General features: G+C 38.7%; 1 pseudogene; it reads left to right on the forward strand.

Annotated features, from left to right (window-relative positions):
* Positions 1 to 2,125: 2,125 nt before the first annotated feature.
* On the forward strand, positions 2,126 to 6,852 carry LOC148071562 (tumor necrosis factor alpha-induced protein 2-like; annotated as a pseudogene).
* The last annotated feature ends 4,496 nt before the right edge of the window (positions 6,853 to 11,348 follow it).

An 11,348-nucleotide genomic window follows, 5' to 3' on the forward strand; every position in this document is an offset into this window, starting at 1 on the left:
TCTCTCAACAATGACTGTCTGTCAAATCTGCATCAACTTCCTGCTCCCAGGCTCGACCTTTGACACTGTTGAGTATAAATGTCTGGATACAAACCCACTTTTTATCATAGTATTGGCTCTTTTAAATTGATATAGATATTTATTATTTAAATTGTTGACATAAAGATTATATTTAAATATATTCATCATTCATTTTAACAAATCTAGTTTTCATCCTTGGTGAGATTTTAAATGTATTTGTGATACTCACAAAAGTGTTTTGTTTAGATATTATTATATAATGTTTTCTGTCACTTTTTGGTTTGTTGTTTAGTCCCACTAAGAGGGTGTAATAAAGATAAATGTGCAATGCCATGCAGAAAACGGACACAAGGTGGCAGCACTTGCGGGCGACGGTATTCATGGCAATACTTCGCACAAGTGAAACCCAAGAGACTTGGTTCATGAGCACTTGTGGTCCGGTGTCGTTCATGTCCATTGTAATTCCAGGTTGGTTAAGAACTCTTTCTTTAATTCCTCTTACTTTAAACTGTTTATAAGGATTTTTGATATGACAGTTATGTGTGTGAACATAGAAAGTGCTGCGGTTCATGATCGTGGCGATTACTAAAATGGCGTCCGTGGCCGTAGTTAAATGCTTCTGTGTGTATTTTTCTTTTGACTCCTTGACTTTTGTGCGGTAATATTTAATATGTTAAAATAGTCGTGTGTGTGTGGTGTGTGAGTCTGAATTGTGCATTTGTGTGCTATGAAGTTCAGACCAGTTATAGGAGCCGCCCTGGTTGAAAGCACGCGCAGAAATAAATATGTTATACCGTTTTGGCGAGTTAAACTGCAAAAGAGATTCATTTTGTTTTATTAAGTGTTCACTTATGGCATCTACTGTACATAATGTACGATTATTATTCTTGATGAAAGAATGAAGGGTGTATGTTGGAAGTGAAGGAATGATTGATAACAAGAAAATGATTAGTGATTAAAAGACATGGTTTGTTTTCAAAGGAAAATTGTAAAATTGACATTTATGTAAATGTACTTTGAAAGTGGTTTTTAAACCATTGCTAATGCAAAAGAAAAAGAACAAAGGAAGAGTCACGATTGCAGTTTAATGAAAATATGTGAATAAAGATAATCCAAGAGACTTGGTTCATGAGCACTTGTGGTCCGGTGTCGTTCATGTCCATTGTAATTCCAGGATTATCATATCTGTCAGCGAAGGCCCTGCTGGGACCCGCTACATATTATTAGCTTCTCCAGCACTGAAACTAGTCAATAAATATATATTTTCATACACAATATTTTCTCTTTTTCGGTCAAATAAAAATAAAAAGTGCATTTTAGATGTATTAACTTTTGAATATAATAACTATGATTATAATATTACCCTGAAGGTATAATTTTCAAATCATTCATTTTTGATCCTTGTTTATTTAGATTTACAATATAATGGATAAAAAGCTATGATTTGATTTTTATTTTGTTCATGGAGATAATTAGAGTCTCCAGAACGGGAATTTGAACTAGTGTTGTCTGGGGGTCAAGGTGACCCCGAAGGCCCTAAAACAAATGTGTTTGTGGTATCCCTTGTGTTGTCTCAGGGTCAAGGTGAACAACCTCCACCACTGCATATTTGTTCACTTTTTAAAAGTTATTTTGAAACCGACTACACTGTGGAACATCTTTTCAGTTTTGTCTCGTTTTATTTTCATTTTCTAAAAGGTTGAAAGGAGAAACGACTATGAAGATCTTTTGATTTATTTTTTAAATCAAAGTGAAAAGTCAAGTCAAGGTTAACTTCTTTGAGGGTAGAGGATCTAAACCGAGTCTCAGACGGATAAAAATGCCCCTCAATATAAAAAACGAAATTTGAATGAAAATGAAGTAATAAAATGACATGAAGCTAAAACGAAGATAAATCAAAAATAATAAGGAAAATAAATGCAAAGATATCTTGAAAAAAAAGTTTTTTTATTGACCTTGCATGAAATTAATTAATTGAATTTTTGTTTGACCTGAAACTTTGACTTGGATTTAAATTGTGACCTTTATTCACAATAACACCTGGCAAAGTCATCCAAATGTTGCTGCCCTGGAATGAAGGTGCCGCATGAAAAGTAGAAGCATGCTTGTGCAAACAACGAGACAAAAGTGAAGGTGAAAGTACGATGAGTGCGTGGGTGTGTGCACGCAAGGGGTGGGAGGAAAGTGGGAGGAGCCTGTAGCCTCAGAAATCCTCCAACGCTCAGAGGACCAGAGAGTTATTTCCCCGACTGTAACTTCCAGGAGCTCACATCAGCCAAAGGCTGCTTGGAAGAGAATCCTCTCAAAACGAACAAATCTGGTGAGTAGGATGTTTGCGTTAACAATGTGTTTTGAATTTCTGTGTAAATGTAAATGTATTTTAACATAAAATCTGGCTGAGGATAGAAGTTGAAGTTGATAATGTTTGTCAGTTTAGTGCCAATAATTAAATATCAGGCTCTAGATGAGGTTAAAAAATGGCAAATAATGGGTTTTTTTGTTCTTAAAAATGATTGTTCAGCATCTTAAAATATTCAGAAGTGTAAGAAAAAATCATGTATGAATGGAAAAAACCCTTTTGTCATTTAAACGCTGTATTATGGTTTTCCTGCAGAGCAAACGGCTTGAATGAGGCTCCGGTCAAGGTCAGCGGCGTCACACGTGCCACCGATCCCAGAGGGAAGCCCAGCCGGAGGTTGGAGGTTCCCCAAAATATGGCCAGTCAGCAAAGGTCAGAAGGAACGCTCAATATCTAACCACTTATTTGTTTCTCTTCCAGTCGTCTCTTTTGACCAAGACCTGGAGCAATCTCACTTTTACGAGGCAGCACTTCAGCTGGTGGACAAAGAGAAGCTTCTGTTTGGTCAATCAGAGGAAGACAAAAAAGTCCTCAAGCTTGTTTCGGACCAGAAAATCCTGGAGACTCTCGTGATCCAGACCATATAGACCAAGAGTCTCTGAAGGGGGAACAAGAAGCGGCCGTGTTAGTGTCCGCCGTGAAAGCAGTCCAGCTGCAGGAGGAGCAGGACCAACTGGTGGATCAAATGGCCGGGTCGGCGCCATCCTGGAGGCAGAGCAGATGGAGGCAACAACACGACCAAGTGCTCACCAGCCTGGTGGAGGAGCGAATGGAGAACCCGTCGGTCTCAGCAGTCCGGTGAAGCAGAACTGCCTCCAGGCGAAGATCCACAGCATGGGCCTGCAGATGAAGGAGGACCTGCTGACGGTCGTGAAGGTGGTCAAGAGCTGCTACCCTCCGGAGATGGACATCTGTCAGTTCTATGCCGAGCTGTACCACCAGTAAATGAGCAAAGGCTTGGAGGAGATTGCAGAGTTCGGGCTGGGGGATGAGGACTGCAAGTTCCTGCTGCAATGGGTCACTGACTATTATCCTGGGTAAGTTGCCCGTCCAACTCCCCACCAATGCTATTCCTACCTTGAACTTCCTTCTTTGTTTTTAACTGGAAATTAAAGTGATTTTATATTTATCAATATAATCTTCTTATTCTATAAGACTGTTTAAGAACCCTCTTTTGGCGCCAGAGATCAACTTTGAAGGTCTAGGAAGTCTGCTGCCTGACCACATGGTGGCGTCGCTGCAGGAGCAGTACCTGAGCAAACAACAGGTATATTTACACATTAACTACACAGTAATATAAGCTTGTAAAACATTATTGAAGAATAAGATAAAAAAACAAACATTTTCCAAGCATTGTTATTTTGTTTCAGGTGGCCAAGACAAGAAAAAACATGTAATTTACCATTTGTTTATTATAAATATAAGTTGTATAAATTGACTCCACCCCTTACAATATGACTTAATTTAGTAACTAGTGAATCGTTTCATTGAAGACAACTTTGATGGGCAAGACAAAAGTAATTTCCATTCATTATTCATTCATCATCAGGTTTGTCCTGAGAGACAAAACTACACAAAGTTATTGAATTATTTAATACATTTTTAAAAATACTTTCACAGTTAATGAATTTTTTTTTTTACATATAGAGTTTGATATTTTGATTCCAATAATTAAAAAATCTGAATTTCCCTATTCCATAAACCAGGGTCACAAAGCGCTTAAACAACAAAACAATACACAGTTAAAATACCTACAAATTAAAAAAGTATTTAAAAAAAAGTTCTTTCTTAAAACCTTTTTTTTTCAAATGTATTTTCTGTTAGATTGTTGTCATTTTGAACAGGCATGGTTGACTGATTTGACAGCATTGCAGTTATATTTTTCTGACACAGGGGGAGCCAACATTTTTTTTTTCAAACTTACGTATTATGACTTTAACAACCTTTGGAACAAATGTTTTTATAGATAAGATGTCTCGGTTGATCTTTAACACTTTTCTATTTATACACCTAAGATTGTAGGATTTAATCATAACTCGTGATTGATAACGTATCAAGCTTTTTTTGGTTTGATCAGGCAGAGATGACGACGTTCATCAGTCAAGTCCTGGCGGAAGCGAGGGAATCGTGGAAAAGCGAGCCGACAAAGAAGGACGGAAGCTTCACCATGTCCTATGACATCATTCAGGTATTTGAAAAAAAAGGATTCTTTTGGCTAAATCTAGTAGCGGTAACGTTTCAAACCATGACTTCATTTTCACACTTCAGCTCATCAACGGAATGCTGACCTCAGCGGGAATGGTCGTGGGTGATAGAGAGAAGGTCCAGTGTATAACTTGAACTGAGCGACTCGCTGTGCAGGTAACGTCTCTCACGTCAAAAGAAAAAAGATTCAAATGAATTAATGTTTTAGTTTCAAGGACTTCCAGGAGGACGTCATGAAGCAAAACAAGTGGAGCAGAAAACCGTTCATCAAAGCCAACCTCGGATGGATTCAACAATTCAGGTGGAGCCTCCGACTTCAGGGTGTGACCGCGAGGTGGTCATGTGACTCAACTGTCATGTGTCTGCAGGGATTTTATTTTGAAGAAGAGCTCCATGATCCTGGACGACGTTCGAGAGAGATGCATGAGCGTCCTGGCCGACATGAAACAATCGGCGCACCAGTTCCTACTTAGCCCGGTCCACCAGGCGCTCAAGGTGAGTGTCAATAACAGACGTACAGGTGATCAAAATAAAAATCCATCACTTGTGTCGCCCCAGCCAAACCACAGAAAGCTTGGAACCCACGATTGGCTGCACTCGTCAACGTTCGACAAGATGATCATCCCCTGAATCTTCTCACCAGGTAATAAAAAAGAGCTAAAAAAAAAAAGGTTTTCACGAGCTAAGACTCATGATCCGTGTCTTCAGGAGTTGATCGGACAGCTGCACCAGGAGGTGACGGTGGAATACGTCAGACGGCTGCTGAAGGGAGACGTGAAGCTGAGGAGTCGGGCTCAGCAGCAGGAGGCCTTCGACAGAGTGACGAGCGACGCCGACACTTTACAACGTTGGTTCAGTGATCAGGTGAGAAACTGTGGTGAAACTATGGACGTAGTTCAGTGACATTAGAATATGTTGAATTTAACCTTAAACTTGTTTTTATTGAAATGTTGTTGTTTAAGCATTTAATTGTTTCTTTTAAATAATTGAATTCAATAATGTGTATATATCGAAAGGTTGATTTTGTGGTTACAATTTTTTGAATACTTTCAAAATTAATTAATTGTTTTTTTACTGTAGAGTTTGATATTTTAATTCCAATAATTCAAAAATACATTTTCTGATTTCTTTTTTTATTTTTAATCGTAGCCTAAACAAAACATAAACATTCATTATATTTATAGTTATTTAAAAGGCTACCAATTGAACTATAATATAAATGACCTTTATATGTTGAGTGTATCCTCTCGTCCTCAGTTATCGCCAGAATCTCGCGGGATTTCATTGTCCCTTTGCTGATGACATTATGATTGATGCCATGAAAACCGATATTGTAAAATGAAACAGGGTGTGTTTGGTTTCATGCAATACATTTTTGTAAGAATTCTGACCCACTCTAGTAGAAGAACTCACATTTCTCCAATCCTTAAAACTCTTCAATGGCTGTCAGTTTCTCAATGGCTGCCAGTTTCTTTCAAGATCAATTTGAAATTTCTGGTTCTTACTTTAAGAGCTATTCATGGTCTAGCCTCGAAAAGCGCTTTACAAATAACACTTACTTACTTACTTACCTTTAAATATACTAATTATTGAAAAAGATTTTTCAATTAAAATAAATTCAACTTTTCAATATAAAAAAAACATTTAATTTAACTTTTCAAAGAGATAATTAAAAGCTTATTAAAACATGTGTGTGCAGGGGTCCAAAGAAAACTGGCTGAAGGAATACCTGGACATGATTGCGGGAGTGTTGAGCCTCCAGGATGTTCCGGCCATACAGATGCAAGTCGTCACACTGGCCTCCTCGTATCCCCACTTTATCAGGACGAGTATAAAGTCCAGACCAAACGATCGATGCCATTTTAGAATAACCTGTCATTTATCGAATCGTGTCCATTTCTTTCCAGTGAAAAACGCGTGTCCGCTCTACTGAAACTCAAGACAAACATCTCCAGGGAGGACCGACAGACGGTGAAAAGTATTCTGAACGATATGTTAAGAGAAATCAAAGTGTCCCCTACTCATGTTTTCTTCTTTAAAATTATCATTCCAAATTCCAATAAATACTGCAGATTAATCCCTTGAAATTGTAATTAATTTATGTTCTTGCTCATGTGGCCACAATATTTTTAAGGGATGATATTTGAAAATAAAAGTGTATATTTCTTAATATAATATTTGCAAATGTTGTGTATTGTTTACAAGGCAACTTGTACATTGTAAATATTTGAAAATACTTATGTTTTTTCTAAATTAAAAATGTTTGGAATAAAGGGTGGACTTTTTTTTTTTTAGAAAAGAGAACGGATTGTCTTGCGTTTCATTTTTAAAATCAAGGGACAAGAGAAAGGGACAATTTCTCATATCCTGCAAGTGTTCCTTCAAATTTAATAAGTTTAATAAGTTTTCCTGTTTTTGTAAAATATACTTTATAGGACTATTAGCTTTTTAGGATTCAGTTTATCCGTCAAACAGAGTTTTATTTTGGCGGGACACGACCCGTAAATGGCTCTTTACACAATAAAGGTTGTCGAGCCCTGATGTAGACAACATCATCTGCTGCATTCAAAAAGACTTTTTGATTAAAAATAATTTATTTACACTCAACATATGTACAGCAGTTAAAACGGCGGCTTTAGATGATAAGATTCTTCTTCTTTCTCTCCCTCTTGTGTTTCCTTCCCTGCACACAGAGAAACAAAAAGATTAACAAAACACTTACCAAAAGAGAAAGAGAGAAAATAAAGTTATTTACATAATTATTGCCCGCCGACCAGTCTGGGTGTTTCTCGGCGTGGATTCTTCTCTCATCCTTTGCCATCCCATAGTATAAATCCTTGTCTGGAGACGACAACTTCCGCCACTGTAGAAACAGGGAAAACAGGTCGTCAAACAAGAGCTTTTCGGACTTGTTCAAATCTGGCTGTGTTCTAGACACTCACCATGTGCCCCAGGATGGTGTTGGTCTCGGCACTATCTTTCGGCTTCATGGTGTTTTTTACCATCTGCCTGTTCTCCCACATGAACACCATGAAGGCGTTCGCTGGTCTCTTGATGTACGGTCTGGCCCCACAGCATCTGGTGGAACATCATATCATTGCCATTAGATCTATGTTATGAGTTAAGTGTGCATTTAGATGAATCAAACGTGAGGACTAACGTGGAAGAGCAGGCCTGAGGCGGAGAAGGAGCGCGGCTGGAGGTCTTCTGGATGTTCTGATTGTTGCTAGAATGAAAAGGAAAGTTAATTTCGAGACGATATTTAAGACGTGGAGTTGGATATGAACATGTGTGACACTTACAAAAAGACGAGCGGGCTCATGACTTCCACAGCTGGTCGCGGCTGAACCCAGAACCCTGGGGGGACTCCACTGTTGACCCAAGTCAACCCAGCTGGGACTTGATGGTAGTGCCTTAGTGTGTTCTCTGACAGCACTCGTTCAAACGATGGAACCGTCGTGGCTCCACATTGGAAGGGGTGGGTTTCAGGGGCCGTCGTCATCTTGAACTCTGAGGTCAAGTCTTTCTCTAACTGCTCGACATCAACCTCTTCAATGAGTTTGAGCAAGAGCAGATCGTCTTGAGCAGCAGAGTCCAAATCAGGAGCAGACGGAAGGTCCCCGATCATGGACAGGAACGTGGAGTGGACTGTGTCCGACTCCGTGCTGGGATCAGTCCACTCGGACGAGAAGCTGCTCAGATCGATAGTGACGAGGTCCATTGTTGAAATCATCTGTACAACAGATTATTGATCAGATAAAATATGTTTAAACCAAAATTAAAACATAAACCTTAACTGTTGAAACAACACTTACTAGGAAACGTGTATTATTGTGATGTTACTAACAATGATCTGTGGTAATAAACTGTACAATAATTGTACTACTTGTACAAATAAATACATTTATATTTATAATATCTCTTGCTGTTTTAATTAACATGTCAAAGTAATTAAGTTACTGCCTAATTCAAACGAGTCATTTACATTTAAATTACATTAAAAGTATTTTTTATTGACGTGTGTGTTGAGTGACGTTGGATCAGTTGTGGGATTGTTAGCAAAAATGTGGCTAAAGCAGAACTAAGATGGACTCAATTGGAAAAGGTGATACTTACCGAAGGTCCGATGCGAAATACGGTAAATCCAGGTGGAAATTACCTTTTATATCGCTTCGATAAAGACGCATTAAAGGCCTCGTGTACGTCATCATTGACGCAGGTTCAGGTGTCAGCCAATCAGAAGCGAGCGTTCGTCCACTTGCAGGTGTCATCGCCGTCATGTTTTCGTACATCGGTGAGGACTCGATGTTCCGTGAGTGACCGTTTTTTGTTGTTTATTTGTTTCATTTCTTAAAAGATTTGTTTGTTACCTTCTCTTCGAAGTTTTTGATTCAAGGTTGTACTTGTCACAACACTAAAACTAGCCATTACACTTGTCAACGTTGACCACGACAACCTTTTTATCCTGTTGAGATCCTTGTGTCGCTACACGGGGAAATAAACATCTCACTATCGTCGATATGGTTTAATAAATCTATCAATTTGGCTTATTATTTTCGAAGCTTATTCGTTTATTTAATCCAACCTCTGTAGCATGACGTTAGCATGTAGCTAAGCTAATGCCGCCTTATTTCACCTAATTTTTCGCCCATGTATCACTCACTACCAGAACCTAGTAGATAAAGGTTAGTTAATAAACAGCGATTGTAATTGAATTTTGCATTATTACTCGAAAACAACTTATTTAGGAGTAGTTTTCCGTTTTGTTTTTCAAATGGTGTCCAGCAGGGGGCAGTACCTCGGTGTGACGCCAAAGTCTAAACCCAATTTACTTAATTAAATCTTGTTTTTTATTATATTAATGTTGTTGGTGCTGTTTCTTATTGTTAAATAATGTTTGTTTTTTACTATTATTTAAAGAATAATGTCGCTACTCTCAGTCTGAAACGTGTTATGTCCATAAAGATCATTATTATTAATAATCATTGAGAAGCTCGAAAAGAACATGTGAGGAAAGATCGTATTCGGTAAAAGTTTTTATGTATCTATTACACATTTTTACATCATTTGGCTGCAGCAAACATAGATTAAAAATGTAAAATTACTTCATTTTCAATGTTAAGTAGAGAAACCAAACAGGAACACAACAAATTAGAACCGATTGAAGATCCAAATGTTTTTTTTCATAAAATAAGAATAACTAAACATGAGGTAAAAGTTGTTTTTGTTGAGAAGAAATGTCTATTTTCTGTTTTGTATTTACTTAATTATCCATTTACCATGAAACCTGAAAATTGAATCTTGTTTTTAATCATATTCCTTTTTTGGTGCTGTTCTGGGTGCTGCTGCTCTCCTGCAGAAGATCCTGGAGGTGGATATAAATCTTCCGGTGGTGAAGGTCGAGCAGATGACCCGCCGCTCCTGATTCCATTTCTGGCGTCAGTCTCACAAGCTTAGTTTGAACGTCAGTCTGAACAGCTAGTAGATGCTTTTCAAGGTTCGTATCATCTTTCACTTCCATCCCTTTGAACTGTTGATCCACAAATGTGTCAATGACTTTTATTTCCTCCTTAGGATCTTCATCATCTGATAGTAGAAATCCTTGTCCTGCGACGACAACTTCCGCCACTGTATAAACAGGAAAACAGGTCGTCAAACAAGAGCTTTTCGGACTTGTACAAATCTGGCTGTGTTTTAGACACTCACCATGTGCCCCAGGAGGGTGTTGGCCTCTGCATCTTCAGGCTTCATCGTGTTTTTCACTTTCTCCCTGTTCTCCCTCATGAACACCATGAAGGCGTTCGGTGGTCTCTTGACATAGGGTTTTCTGGCCCCACAGCATCTGGTGGAACATCAGATCATTGCCATTAGATCTATGTTATGAGTTAAGTGTGGGTTGTTGCTGGAATGAGATAGAAAAATGATATTTAGAATCAGAATTAATATTAAAAAATGTACAAAAAGGAGACAAAACTTGTGTGACACTTACAAAAAGGCGAGAGGGTTCATGGTTGGCACTGCTGGAACATTCTGGAGACACAAACACGAAGAAGGTCATGAACAGCTACTACATCAACAGTTGACAGTTGATCAGCCACTGTCCTGCTGTTGGAAAACAACGTGTTGTTCGTACGTGTTTCCATGTATGAAGGGATGAATCATCATCGGTGGAAGCTGCACCCAGAACCCCGGGGGGGGGGGGGGGGGGCGCCACCGTCGATCCATCTCCCTCCTGTCTGGACCGGATAGTTCTGCCCGACAGTGTTCTCCGACAGCACCGGTGACTCCAGGGCCTCGACTTCATCGAGGAGTTTCATCAACTCCTCAAAGTCAATTTGAGGAGCAGAGTTGGAATCTGACGGAAGATCCCCGAATATTTCCTGGAGCGTTGAGGGTCCACGCCGGAGAGAAACTGCTCGGATTCGGAACAACGAAGTCCATCGTGGAAATCATCCGTGTAATAGTTTGAAAATGTCATTTAGAATTCTTTAATAAATACTCTGAGCAGAAACGTGTCTTTACCTTCTTCAGACGTCTGGAGATACAAGGTGTAAAATACTCTGTTGAACCTGAGATGAAGACAGAAAAAGAAATTTAAAATATATTGCCAATGGCTCATAAATTAAAGTGTAAGGTGCTAATTTGACAAGGTTTATATTTTAGATTTTTTAGCAAAAAAGTGCCTAAAGCAGAACTAAGATGGACTCAATTGGAAAAGGTGATACTTACCGAAGGTCTGATGCATTTTATATCACGTCGACAC

Source organism: Callionymus lyra, chromosome 9 (genome assembly GCF_982586985.1).
Source record: "Callionymus lyra chromosome 9, fCalLyr1.hap1.1, whole genome shotgun sequence".
Classification (NCBI taxonomy): domain Eukaryota; kingdom Metazoa; phylum Chordata; class Actinopteri; order Syngnathiformes; family Callionymidae; genus Callionymus; species Callionymus lyra.